Raw genomic sequence first — 13,319 nt, forward strand, 5'->3', positions numbered from 1 at the left:
CTGAAGATCTTTGAAGACCTATCTAGGAAATGACACAGTATCATTTATGTTGAATTCTATTGGTCAAAATAGATTGAAGTCCTGATTTAAGAGGAGAGGAAATAGGCTCTGCCTATCCATGAGAGGAACAGCAAAGAACTGATGGTCATCTTTAATCTAGCACACCTTCCAAGGAAAACAGTGACCTCCTTAAAATGTAAATGAGATTGTACTACTGTCTTATGCTTGCCTATTGGCTTTCCTTCGTTCTTGTGATAAATTACCCTGGTAGCCTTCAGGGATCTGACCCCTACTACCTCCCTAGACTTCATTTCATGCTATTCATTACTTTGCTTGCTGCATCCTGGCTTCACTGGCCTCCCTTCAGTTCCTCAAACATGTCAAGTTTTTCCTACTCCAGGGCCTTTGCATGTGCTCATCACTCTGCTTGAAGCTAGCCCACTACTGGCCTGACTAGCTCATTCTCATTTCTCAGGTGTCAGCAGAAATGACAGTGCATGACCTCATTTTTTATTTAGTCCATCAGCAAATACTAATTGTAGGCCTATATGTGCTAGGTACTGATCTAGGCCCCATGGAGTATAGATCTCTCATTATTTTCTACATTAGCACCCTTCCCAATTTTTTGCTTTAATTGAAGTCTATAATAACCTTGTTTTATTTATTTAGGGTGTTTTTTTTCATTTTAATTTATTTTGGTTTATAAGCTATCTCCCCAACTAGAACTAGGACAGGTCTGTCTGGCTCCCCATAGTTTCCCTTGACACAGAGCTTACAGAGTAAGTACTCAACAAATATGTGTTGAACGAATGAATAAATGCTACTTACTTGGCTCGTGACCTTGGCCAAATGACTTGACTGCTCTCTCTCAGCTTCAGTTTCTCCATTTGAAACAAGTAGTTATCATGAATATTTCATAGGAGTGTTGTAATGATAAAGATAAGTTAATGCAAATAAAGCACTTCCAGTGTTCCACCTGTAGTGAGTCCTGAATAAAAGGGTCTCTGTCTGTTGTTATTATTATTTTATTAAAGATTTGGGCTCTGCCGTGGTTGAAACGAGGCTGTGAGTTACATGGAGGTGAAGGGTGCGGGGCCGCGCCGGCTGCTTCTCGGCTGCGTGTTAAGCACCCAGCGCAGCGCCTTGTACTCGCAAGGTGCGCAGTGAATATCTGTTAGCTGACGCTCCTGAGTGGGCCCTCAGTGCTGGCTGTGTCTTCTGTCCTAGAGCAGCATGAAGTACTTCTGGCTGACATCAAACGCTGTCCCCTTATACTGGCTAATGTCTAATATAATGTAAACTCCAGGGGAATCTCCCAGCAGATGGAAGTCCTTCTACCGTGGAATTGTCTGGTCACCATGTGGCCTGGTTAGTAAACCACTGACCCTCCGAAGGACAGGCTGGTGAGGGGCTGCATGTATCCTACCTTGTTCATAGCTATCAGTAATAAAGAACAATAATCATCATTTCCTCGGTGAAAAGGACTGTTACTGCTTTTTATATATAATTTAGTCAGAGCAATAAGCTATTGTTTGACTGAGGCTCAGAGAGGTTGAGTAACTTGTCCAAGGTCCCACAGTCAGGATCTGTTTGGTTCTCCATCCAAGCTCTTGTCCACTACACTTTCCCACATTCCGAATCCCCGGTCTGGTCCTCCCTGTGGCACTTACACAGCGTCTATAAACACCTCTATTATCTATCCTTTGTAGCCATCGTGCAGTGCTGGCTCCATGGGCACACAGCCTGTGCTATCACATAGGGCCCCGTGCTCACCAGTCCCATGCTTGCTTTACAGCTCTGCTGCCCATTCTCAAAGTCCTAAATAATCAGCGAACAAGGGGCCCTGGTTTTCCTTTTGCACTAAACCACCCAGTACCTTGCTCATGGCCTGGCCCCAAGTTCAGGGCCACTGGGCCAATGTAAGACAGACTTAAGAGGCAATGCCTTTGGTTGTGACACTCCCCTGAGAAGCAGGTCTCAGACTTGCTTCCACCTCTGCTTGCTGTGTCACCCCTGAAAAGTCACTTCACCTCTCTGGGCCTTAGCTGTCAAAGGGAAATAGTAACCATTGCTCTTCCTGTCTTCCAGGGCAGTTGGGGGTCGAGGCAAGAATAGGACGTGGTGTTGCATGGACGCAGTATTTTACTATCTCAGCTTTCTGGGGCTGGTGGAGAGTATGCTGAGTGTGTTGGAGGGGGTGTCAGATGCCCACTCTTCCTCCACCAGGGCTGACCCCTGGGTGTAAGGACCCAGGCAAGCATTTCTCACCAGACTCTGTGCCTACCTCCCCACGCCCACCTGAGCTTGTTGCTGGACTTCAGAGGTGAAAGCAATGTTTGCCCACCCAGCAAGAGGAGATGCTAAGCATGAAAACCCTCATACATTCCTTCGACTGGCCCCGTCAGACTCTTGGCTCGCCTCCTTGGCTGGCATGCCAACCTCGGGCGCTAAGACTGCTTACCTCCTCCGCCGGAGTGTGTAAATGTTAAGAGCTGCAGAGGGCAAACATGGCCAGGAAGCCCTAGCTGCCTTTCCATTTACCTTCCTCTCCTGCGGAGAGCAGCCAGCCCAGGAGACTGGATGCAAATTTCAGCCACAGGATCTGCACCAAAGTGATGCCGGGCTGGTCCCGAGGCGTTGGTCGCAGTTAGGAGGAACAGGGACAGACCCTGTCCTTTTGTAAGCAGAAGGGAACCCTGCTGGGGCTGAATTTGCTGGAGGACTAGGTTTGAGGCGTGCACCGCAATCCAAGCTTTTGCGAGTTCCATAAAAAACACGTACAAAACAAGCATCTTTCTCCTGTGGCCCATGACAGTTTCTCTCATGAGCACAGTCCTCACACTTTCCTCATATTTTCTCCACCGAGCTTCACCGGCATCCTTTAGGGCTGTCACATATCCTTGGGCAGATGGGGAAACTGAGGCTCCCACACCCAAGGGCTGGGAGTCGGAAGTGGTTCGTCCTCCAATGCTCTCTTGTACCACATCATGTGCATCAACTCAAGTGGTGGTACAGGCGGAAGCTGAGGCTAGGGAGAGGGAACTGAGAAAATGCCCCCCGAGTGACCATTTGGGCTGATCATGTGGCCTATCTGTGTCCTGGGCAGGGCTTTTAGGGAACCTATGTTCTAGAGCGCCCCTCTAGAGTCGGGGAATCTGGGCAGGGGGTAAGGACGCGGTGACATACGGATGGAAAAATGTCATGTAGACGATAAGTGCCTCACCCTCAGGAAGGCAGGTTTTTCTTAAGAACAGCAAGTTCCCAGCAAACAGCCTTTCAAAGGTCAGTGCAGAGAGGAAATGCTTTCTCACTCTGCCACCTGCGACTCCCTCCCCGCGTGTCTGTCTCGGTCCATCTCCATGCGTGCATTTCCCCCACGTTCCTGGGCCTCTGTCCCCAGCCCCATCTCTCCTGATCTTTTCTCCTGCTTCTCCCATCTGTCCACCTCATCTCTGAACTAGCTTGTCTGTCTTTCCTTTTCCCCAGGCTCCTTACCGTCCCTCCCACACGTCCCCCACCAGATGCTGTTTCTGAGGCTGGGCACAGGTTTTCGCCATCCCCAGTGATTCCTGGACCTGGCTCGGCCCGAGAAATGCTGAGTGGAGCCTGAGCTGTTCCAAGAGCTGGAGCCTGCAAGGGCCAGCTTCCCCTCGGTCCCCAGACAACTGTCTCTGGGACATGTTCTGATGTTTCTGCTTCCTTCTGGTGGTTTAGTTCCCCAGCCTGGCACTCACAGACCGATGCCCGGTTTGAGCTGCCCCCCTCCCTGGCTGTCCCCCGCTCTGTCTCTCTAAGCCTCCGCTGCTACTGCTGGCTCTGCTCTCGTGTGTCTCTGTTTCTAACTCAGCGTCTGTCTCTCTCTGTGTCTGCATGTCTCTCTCTCTCTCTCTGCTTGTCTATTTCCATCTCTAAACTTGGTCTATGCCTCTATATGCCCATAGTGCTGTCTGGCTGTGCCTCTCTCTCTGCCCATGCCTCTTTTTAGTTCTGATCTCGTCCCTCCCGGATTTAGCCTACAGCATTTAAGTGTCGTGGAAGGCTACAAGGACAACCACGCGTATGGTCTCCAAACCAGATTACGCTCAAACAGCACGGACCTAACCCGGGACCCTGGGCCACGCTGTGCTCACCCCTGCCCTCCCCCTTGTCTTTCTTGTCACGTCAAGGAAGTTTCCTGAACTCCCAGTGACACCGCTGTCAGGGCCCGGCTTACCAAGAGAGCATGAATAATTAAAAGCTGTAGCTGAGGCTTGTTCCGATTTAAACTGTATTAGTGTTGCCAACTGTCCCGACGCATTTAATATTCATGCCATTCTTGGCTCCTTTAAAGAGAAGGGAGTTTGCTACCTGATTTAAATTGCACCTGTCAGTTTCGATTAAAGATCAGGTTGACCACAGTTGCAGGGAAATTAAATGAGCATTCTCTTAAGCAATATCATAGAATTTAATGTAGCAATTAATATCTATTGCAATGTGCCGTTGTCACGAGCTGCCGGGAGTATAATGTAGGTCTCGTAGGGCAAGGCCGGAAGTGCCCCAAAGTCTCGATTCTCCAGAAATGGGGCCCCACATGGGCCTGGTCTTTCACTGGCCCCTCTTTCCAAGAGAAGCAGAAAGCACAGGAAACAGCTGTTGTGATTTCGGGCTTAGGACAGATCCTGCAGCCTTTTAGCCAATTCACATTTGGGGAAATCGAGGCATGGGGCATCAGAGGCTTGTTGAAGGCCAGCTTTGATTTGTAATAGAAGCAGAGCACTGGGCAGAGGGAGGACCAGCCGTCGGGACCCAGAGTTCCCAGGTGGCAGGCAGGCGCTGTCCACAGACAAGGGAGACACAGAGGGAGATGGGTAGAGCTCTCGTAGACAGAAGGGCTGGGAGGGGTTCTGAGGACCTGCAGAAATAGAGGTCGTTTACAGCTGAAGGGGTGGCAAATAGGTTTCAAGATGCGGGCGACCCTCGCCTGAGTCTGTGCCAGGCTCCGTAAGCTGGGTCTGCCATGGGAGCAGCGTGTGAATGTGCTCTGTCTGCAGGGAAAGCTTGTTTCCTCTTCTTGAAGATTGGAATAACAACCTGCTCCTCAAAAGGCCAGTGTGGGAACCAAACAGGCTAACGAGGCAAACCACAGGCTCAGGAGTAGCTGTGCAGTCCAGCGGTAAGGACCACAGGCTTAGGAGCTGGGTGGGCTGGGTGTGAATCCTGGCTCTGCCACTTAGTATGTGCGTGTCCTTGGGCAAGCTGACCTTTCTGACTCAGTTTTCCCAACTGCAAGATGCAGGTGATAAGAATACCTTCCCTATAGGATTTTCATGGAGGTTGATCAGGTTTATACATATAGAGTGTTCAGAACAGGACCTGGTCTAAGGACTCATGTGGCTATGTGCTGTTATTAATGTGATGATAGGACTCAGTGGACAAACAGGATTGGGATTGGCTGTTACTCATGTGAAATTGCTTGTAAGGCAATACACAAGAACAGGGTATTGTTTTATTTTTTCCTTTTCTCTCTCTCTATTTCATCTGATTTAGATAATAGCAATATGTGTATATGTATATATGTGTGTATGTATATATGTTATAAAGATAGTAAAATGAACACTAATGTTTCCACCCCAACCTAAGAACAAGAACATTCCCAAACCACTGAAACTTTACTATGCTCCTCCCTAATTGTAATTTCTTGTCCCCTACCAAGGATAACTCTGTCTGAATTTTGTGTCTACCATTTCATTGTTATATTTAAAAACATAAAGTCTGGGTATTTTATTATTGGTAAGGATAAAGGTATTTATTTTGTAACTTTTTGACTCAATGTAATTTTCTAAAATTTCTTTAAACTATTTTTTTTTGTGTGTGACAGAGACAGAGAGAGGGATAGATAGGGACAGAAAGACAGGAAGGGAGAGAGATGAGAAGCATCAATTATTCATTGCACACCTTAGTTGCTCATTTGATTGCTTTCTCATATGTGCCTTGATGGGGGGAGGGGACTATAGCAGAGCAAGTGACCTCTTGCTCAAGCCAGCAACCTTGGGCTCAAGCCAGTGACCCTGGGCTTTGAGCCAGTTACCTTTGGGCTCAAGCCAGCAATGATGGGATTATGTCTGTGATCCCACACTCAAGCCAGCAACCCTGTACTCAAGCCTGTGACCTTGGGGTTTCTGGCTTGAGCCCTTATCATTGTTTCTCGTGGTAAGATCCCCAGAACCTGGGTCCTCTGTGTCCCAGTCCAATGCTCCATCCACTGTACCACAGCCTGGTCAGGCAGACATATTTGTTAACGAGAGTGTGAAGTGTCTGCAATTAGCAACTGTGGATGTATTGGTGCAAAGCACTAAATAGTTGTGATTCTCTTTTCAGGCATATGACTTCCTGGCCTGGTTGAAGTTGTATGGCCATATGGCTTGTTCTGGCCAGTGAAATGTGAGTAGAGGTGGGTATTATTTTATCCCCACTTGACAGATAAGGAAACTGCCATTTGGAGGGGTAGAATGGATTGTCCCCATGTACCCACTCAGTAAGTGGCAGAGCTAGGACTCAAATCCCTCTTCTGCCCTGGAGCCCATGTGGTCCACAGAGAGTAAGAGACAGTGCCCTCATACCTTGAAGGTAGTGGGCAGAAAAGGGTTAACATACACGGCAGGTTTGTACATTTATCCCCCTAACCCCATGCTGGAGACAGATGTTGGGGAACTGAGGCGCCATGTGGATCCTCCTGGGATGGCCTCAAGGGCATCACCTAATTCACGGTGCTGGCTCCTCCCTGAGGAGTACCTGGGAAAGTCTTTAGAATCTAAAACAAGTGGATTCAGGAGCAGGATGCTGTTTAGCTGCTTCCCGGACAGTCTGGAGGAGAAGATGCTCTATTCAATCTCTGTAGGACATCTCTCAGATGAGTGTGCAGTTATGGCTGGGGGAGTCTCAGGCCACATGGCTCATGCTGAGACCCTTAAGATGTCCTTTTCTCAAATCTGTGGGGCTGATTCTAGAGCCCCAAGGGGTCTTCAGATGGGAATTCAGTTTCTTTTATTTACATATGTTCATGGGAAAAGGTAGTCCTGACCAGCTGACCCCAGGGTTCTACCCTGCTTGACAATTCTATTTCTCACCATAAAGTGATAAGTTGGGCCCTTTGAAAGTGGCTGAGCAGTGAGTGGTTCTGAAACTTCAGGGAGAACAAGAATCACTAGACTGTTTACTAAAGTTGTAAACTCCTGGGACCTTCCCAGTATTTATGGTTCCAGGTCCTATGTGGTAGAGCCACGAGTGTGCAGTTTAATAAGCTTCTTTGGTGATTCTAAGGCTGATGGTTCCAGATTACACTTGGAGAGACACTGTTAACTTTGTGTAGTCAGGCTAGGCTAGGCTCTGCTGAGTTAACAAATATACTCTGACATCTAAGGTTTGTTTATACTCGTATCACAGTCTGATGCGGTTGGGCAATAATCCATGGAGCTTTCCTCTTAGTGCTGACCCAGGGATCCAGGCTCCTTCTGTCTTGTGATGCAGACATCCCAACATGTGACCTCCAGGGTCACTGATGAGGGGGAAGAAAGGACATGGGTAACCACTCAACCAGAGTTTTTTATGGCCTGGCCTAGAAGTGATATGTATTAATTCTGCTCATAACCCATTGGCCAGATCCAGTCACATGACCTCAACTTAACTACAAGGGAAATGAGGGAATGTAGTCTTCCTGTGTACCAGGAAAAAGAAAATGACATGGGATTTGATAAATTTATAGCGTTGTCTCTGTCACAAAGGTTGATCCATCCCAGGTGCATTAACAAGTTCCTGCATGTGCAGTTGTAAGGACAAGCGGCTTGTCTGTGTCTGCCTCAGGAGGTCCTGCTGGCTAGTCCTCCATGTTTTTCAACCAGTTTTAAAAGAGAGTCATTTCCTGCTTAAGTTGGTCACAATTCTCAGCATGGTCACCATTCACCCATCTTATCCCTATGGCAAAGAACTAGCCTATAGAATTCATCTTTGATTGAGTACAATGTTGCATGAAGAGGTTATTTTAAAAGACAGATTTGGACTCAGTAAGTTCTGTGATTGACTGGTGATGTCTGCCATGGAATGGGAGAAGCAAATGTGGCATTAATGCCACACATTTGCTATCCTTGCTATGGCTGTTTTCAGGACTGACTCTGCATAGCCTACCCCAACTGCTATAGGGCCAAATCTAACCTGCTGAGAGAAAAGTTAAGAATGGGCTAGGCGTGACTTCTGTCACATAGTTAAAGATCAGTAAATGTGCTATTACCCTGGGCAGCTCCTCTGAATTCAAGCTAGTCTCTGCATCCCTCTCATGGTAAGATTCCCAGAATTAAATTCAACTTTGTAGATGTGGGCTGATCAATGTAGAATAGGATTTCTACCTCCTTCTTTCTACCTCTATTAACACAGCTGAAGACTACATTAGCTTTTTGGTGACATCACACTAGTGATGCACATGGATTTGTTTTCTAATCCCACAGATATGTCTCATATTACGGCACTAAGCCCTGTGTTTCAGCCTTCCTCGCTTTGTTCAGATTTTCTTTACTTGGGATTAGGACTGTGCATTTACTCCTGCTTCATTTCATTTTGTTCAATTCACCGTGAAGATTGTCAAGGTCTCCTTTCTTTGTGCCACGAATGTTCTTTTGTCTGCTCTAAAATTGACTTTTCTCAACCAGTGTGAAGGCTGGGTTGGCTGGCAAAGAAATTCAAGTATAAGAATAATAATAACAATTGTCTACCCAGCACTTCCTATGTGTTTAGTATTGTACACTTTACATACATTATTTCACTTGAGCTTTATAACCACACCGTGTGGTATATATTATCACTGTCATCATTTTATAGGTGGAGAAACTAGTTTCAGTCCCAATGTCTCATTGGTTGAAAATGATAGATGTGGGACTTGAACTAAAATCTGTCTAAAGCCAGAGGTAATGCTCTTAACCACTGCACCATCCTGCTAAAGTGGAAGGAAGTAACCAAAGCAGAACCTGGTACCATACTCAAGAATCTTAGTTGCAGGCAGAATCTACTCTAGTGGGTTTAAATAGGGAGGGATTTATTACAGGGATCAGGTAGTAAACAGAATATCGGGGAGGGTCAGAAAATAAAGCCAGAGGAAATGTCTTGCCATAAAACATAACTGGCCACCCACCTACTGATCAACAGCTGTGACTAACAACTTCAAAGTGAACCCTATGCCAACGCTTCTGTAGAAGATCTTGTAGCTACGACCTCACCTTGCTCATTCCCACCTTCCATGTCCCATCTGGTCTGTCTGCTTGGTGAAACCTAGGTCACGTGCAAAATCTAGTTAGTAGAAGATGTCAGAGAAATGTAACTTTTAGCTTTCTGGTCTCTACTGTACAGGAAGACATGTCTAAGAGTGGGTGTGAAGTACCTATCATATTAGCTAGGGGGACTCTGGGAATTAAAGACAAACCCTGGGATCTTGTCCTTATTCAGAGGACAAGGATCATAAGGACAAGATCTCACGTGTCACTTCTTGGGTGAAGCTTGCTTCAGTCCCTCAGGCTGGCTTATCATGCCTACTATGGCCTTCTAGAATTTTTACACACACCTCTGCTGAAAACTACTACACTGTATTGTATTTAAAATCTCCATGCCCCACTAACCTGAGCCTTCCTTAAGGCCAGGACCATGTATTTTTATCTACATCGAGGTACCCAGCATGTGATCTACCACAAAACAAGATGTCAACAGACCTGTTTTGGAAGCATGGATGAGTATGTGGGTATTTGAAGAAGACATCCTCCTGTCCTAGCTATTTTCTGAAGTGTGTGTCCTGCAGGGGAGAGTCTAGGATGCCACTGTTCTCTGTGCAGGAGGGAAGTGCAGAGGTTTAACCACTCTTCCCAGGAAGGCATATTATTCTTCATTGTACAGGATACTGCCCACTCCTTGGGAACCCGGGAGAGTTACACAGAGGACACGGAGATCAGCTTGCCCCAGAATCTTAGAACACTCTATTGACTCATAATACACAAGAAACCTGGGTCTAAGGCAACATAACATCCCAGGACCGGCCCATGGGAATGAACTTCATAAACAGTACAATTATCCGAGCCCCATCCTCATCTGTGGTTCCCTATCAGGTTAGGCTCTCTCTATCACCATGACTACCTGTATACCACGGATGCAAAAAACCCTTATCCCAGGGAGCCTTTGATGTTTATCTTCAAGAATCCAACTCAATGGTTTTATTTTCCTCTTGTGGGTCTTCGCTACACACTGTATCTGTCCAGGATCTAGGGTGTAAGTGATAGAAACCCAGCTTCAAAATGTAACTGAAAAAGAGACTTTGTTAAAGGCTCATGTGATTGTTTAAGGGGCGTTTCTTGTTCTCTCTCTCTCTCTCTCTCTCTTTCTTAGTCTTTCTCTATCTCTCTGTCTCTTTCCCTTTCACCCTCCATCTCTCTTGCTCCATCTTGTGAGCATTGTTCCCTCAACCCAACTTCCTCCACAAGTTGAGAAACAACCACTGGTATTTTCCATGCCTTCTACCTCACCGTTTAACCATAGAGAGGACCAGCCCCTCCCCCCTTAATTCTGGGTCCAAACTCTCAGAGAAGGCCTTTGTCGAGCCCAGTGCAGGTCTTTTGTTCATGATTAGGCTGTATCTGAATGACTCAGTATAATCGTGGGGTAGATACTATGATTAGCAGCTCCCCCCAAAGCACATTGTTGGAGAAGAGAAGCTGTTATATCAAAGAGGGGGCAGCTGCTCCCTGAAGACAGATGGGTTGCTGGGCAGACAAAAAATTACACGAGCTGCTTCAATTGGCACTCGATAAGGTGGATCAGGTGCAGCCTTCTGGGGTTGAACCTACTGCTTAGAGTCATAAATATCCTTATAAACACCCTACATTAATACATCAAAATAAAAACAAGTGCCAAGATGACCCTTCATGGACAATAGTGGGAAGGTCAATAATTCCCATTCTGACCCAACTTTATCATGAAAGGAGCTTATAAAGCAAAATTAGCAACTAAGTTTTATTTCATCTTCAAGGATCACAGCTGGCTGAAGCTCTGGGTGATAGTTTTAACCTACGTCCAGTCTTAGCAAGAAAGAGCGCCATGATCAATTAGTGATGTCTACCACAGGCAGAAGATGGAAGGTGGCTGAATATGCCACTTCTGCTCTAAAATGTCTTTAATAGAAGTGTGTGGGGAAAAAAAAAAAAAAAAAAGAAGTGTGTGGGGGATGGAGTTCCAAACAGTGGTCAGAGTGAAGAAGCGTGTTTGAGGTGACCATTATCGCCAACCTTTGCCCTCTCAGGCCGGTCTCCGGGTACACAGCTGGCCATGGTCCCTTTCAAGGTTTCCTCTTTTCAGCCTTTCTTCTTATACTCTCAATCAGGCAATTTTCAAGGCCGGATCACAGCTTCGGGTCTGCACATGGATCTGTAAGTGCCTCCTTATTTAAAGTCAGCCAACAGCATTGCCGTGGGGATCTGCTCTCTCATAAGTGATACTGAGATGAATTGGCTATTTGCGTGGGCTCAGGTTTTGAGGACGTTCTTAGTGGACGATTGTCTCTCCTGCTGCCTTAATTCATCCTAATGGCCAACTGTGGAGGGGCTCACACCGATAAGACGAGAGCTCCTTCAGGCTGAGCAGAAGCCCAGATGATGCTTGCTGTATGTTCCAGAATAACTGCAGGTGTTTGTAGTAGCACCTTGTTGGCAGCACAGCTGCTAAAAAAGAAGTCTGATTCCAGGATTTCCTCTTAATCAGTTAAAAATAGTCCTGAGTCTCTGATTAGATTATTCCAGGAATAACATCATGACCTGGATCATTCAGTTTCCTTAGTGCTGATTGCAACTATTGGTGTGCTGGGCCCAAAGCTGGCAGGGACAGGTTGTATAGAGGTGGCCTTTGTCCTGTCCTGTCTTATGTGGGCTCAGGACTTAAACACTGGCCACTTGTGACCAGAGCCAGGAGAAAGAAGGACATTATACCAAATGACTTCATTGACTCTTCTATTCCAATGAGTTGTGAAAGTGGTTTTAAGGCTGAATTAGAGTTTCGCCCTTGGCCTCCAGGCATTCTAAGGCTTCATCTATTGGACGTCAGCAACTTCTCTCTCTCTCTTCTTTTCTCTTATCTGTCTCACTCCAGCTCAGCCCAGGCAGGCCTTCTTCAACCCCAACGGAGACCTTGGGTGGGCAGACCATAGACACCTCACCCCAAACTACACCTCCTGGTCTTCAATCCCTTCTCTTGGGCAGTGGACATGAGTGAAATCATAATGTAGTATTTGGAGCGTCTGGCAGAAGGTCTAGTCCCAAGAGGCAGGGAGGGTCGTGAGAAGGTTTCCAAGTCCTGTGCACTATGAGCTGTGGAGTCAAAAGTTTATCTGCTTGTGAACCTGGTGGGGCCACACACTAACTATAAAGTCTCATAAAGTTGTGAACTTCCTGTCTTTGAAAACTTGCAAGAAGCCCTGGAAAATGATTTATTGGGGATTTCTCACCAAGTGCCCTTACTGTCTTATGTGTAAAAGGGCACAAGCTTGTATGTGCATTAACTAAACTGTGCTCATTGGGTCCCTCTGGTTTCTGCAGAAGCTGGTGGCCTCTTCTGACTATATGGCCCCTACCCTGGTTCTAAGGCAAGGGTCCCCAAACTACAGCCCACGGGCCACATGCGGCCTCTTGAGGCCATTTATCCACCTTTGCTGCACTTCCGGAAGGGACACCTCTTTCATTGGTGGTCAGTGAGAGGCGCACAGGATACGGATGCATCCTGGAGTCCTGTATATGGCAGTGCCGCAAAGCGTGGCGTCGCTCACGCACAGTACTACTTCCGGTGATGCGGGTCGCCCACGTCACGACTCCGGAAGCGTCATGTCACTTGTTACGGCTAGCAGTGACAAATATGGAACCGGACATTGACCATCTCATTAGCCAAAAGCAGGCTCATAGTTCCCATTGAAATACTGGTCAGTTGTTGGTTTAAATTTACTTGTTCTTTATTTTAAATATTGTATTTGTTCCTGTTTTGGTTTTTTTACTTTAAAATAAGATATGTGCAGTGTGCACAGGGATTTGTTCATAGTTTTTTTTATAGTCCTGCCCTCCAATGGTCTGAGGGACAGTGAACTGGCCCCCTGTGTAAAAAGCTTGGGGACCCCTGTTCTAAGGGGTCACCCAACTTGGCAGGACTCTCCCAGGAGGACCCTTCTGGTTCTCACTGTTCTGGAGCTTTTACTGAACCAGCAGTGGGTCTCCTTCTCGTTCTTTGTTGGGCAGATAAAATATATTATGCTCACTTTGTTAAAGATGGCGCTG

This window comes from Saccopteryx bilineata, chromosome 3, assembly GCF_036850765.1.
Source record: "Saccopteryx bilineata isolate mSacBil1 chromosome 3, mSacBil1_pri_phased_curated, whole genome shotgun sequence".
In the NCBI taxonomy this organism is placed as follows: Eukaryota; Metazoa; Chordata; class Mammalia; order Chiroptera; family Emballonuridae; genus Saccopteryx; species Saccopteryx bilineata.